Genomic DNA, 1,756 nt, shown 5'->3' with positions numbered 1-1,756 from the left:
ATCCTAAGATCCTCCACCTAATCTATCCCATCCTCAAGAACTAACGCGCTACTCAGATCCGAAAATCATCATCAACAATACAAACTCAGAAAACATTGAAACAAGCATTCTTAGATAAGTAAAAATGTGAAGAACAACTTTGTAGAATGAATCAAATCAAAATACTGAATAAGTTCAAAGATCTCAAGATACAAAATCAGAGTACGTTTTTGGTGGCTAGGGAAACCTTACAAAAGAAAACGAGATAAAAACTAAGATGATGTCGCCAAGACTTAACAAAACGTATTTATAGTAAAGACATAAAATCCCTAAAACTTAAAACGACAAGATGAGGAGTCGGTTTGGGAATCTCCTGAAGCGTGTAAGATGGAACGTCTTCTTGACATGTGCGAATGAGTAATGGCTCGAGTGACTGATGGTGTTGGCTCGAGTGGAGTGATGGCGTTGGCTCGAGTGGAGTGATGGCGACTCGAACGGTAGTCGACTCGACGGCGCGACTCGAACGGCACGACTCGAACGGCACGACTGTGCGACTTGATCGGCACGACTGCGCGACTCGATCGGCACGACTCCGAAGTCTCCTAAATACCTGAAATACTCCAAAATGCACGATGTATGCGAAGATAATGCAAGAACTACCTAAATATGCAAAGTGTACAAAAGAGACTAGAAATTTATGCAAAACAATTAGTTATCCTTACTAAATGCATGACAAAAACATGTTTAGCAGAGACAAAATATAGACATATCAACTCCCCCAAACTTATTCTCTGCTTGCCCTCAAGCAAACGATCAAGAACAAAGTATGGAGAAGAGGTGTGAAGATGGGGGTCTCAGAACCTAAAACATGCTGAATAGAGTAGTTAGAATCAAGGTCCTTGTTTTTAGTTCTATGATGCATGGTGAAGGAACTCTATTTAAAAACTTTAGACAAGCTCATCTCAACCTGAAACGATTCCGAACCTTAGTCTACACATGCCATCATTTCTATCATTCCCTTTAACATTCATTAACAAAGAACCATGAATCAAGCTATGCAATGTCATCAAACTCATTTGGCTGGGGTGAAGCGGTAAAGACAAAAATTGGTCTTCTTTACAAGTGGTGTTAACAATATAGAACAGGGATCTCTCGCGAAAATGAGTTGAGCTTAAGAGAAGGCTAAAGGTTGAAACCAACTGATACATACAAGAGCAGTGCCCCGTCTACCCAAAGGTCCCAAGAAAACTTAGCTCTAACTTTCTAACCCAGAAGTTGGTCCTATCTCTACCCCTCGTCGATATCTCTTCTAAAACCCATGCTCTCATTCTTTTAACTTAGCCTTAGGAGGAGGTTACTTCATTTCAATCTAGCGGATGGGAAACTTTTTTATCACTATGGTTCTCTTTCTTTTCTTCTTAGAATTTCAGACTTCTTAAGTGTTTTGCTTTCTCTTCCTTGTCTAAACTTTTCTTTCTATGCCCAGAACCAATAATTCTTTTACATTGCACAACCAACATCCTTTACTAGACTTGTAAACCTTGAAAACACATTCCCCCTCCTAAAGACTCTTTACCCATTTTTTTTTCTTTCTCTTTTCAGAACAAATCCAATCCCAAAACCCAAAATCGAGTTCTCACCTAGTCCTACTAGTCCGGATAGCGCGAACTAGAACTACACAGGATCCTACTCTTGTCGGCTAGAACCTAACACTTTCTAACAAGCTCAACTCGGAAAAGACCTCACACTCAAGAATACAATTGGCTTGAAAGAACAG

This window comes from Camelina sativa, chromosome 4 (assembly GCF_000633955.1).
Source record: "Camelina sativa cultivar DH55 chromosome 4, Cs, whole genome shotgun sequence".
NCBI lineage: Eukaryota > Viridiplantae > Streptophyta > Magnoliopsida > Brassicales > Brassicaceae > Camelina > Camelina sativa.
The sequence above is the reverse complement of the archived record's forward strand: the minus strand, read 5'-3'. Positions refer to the sequence as shown.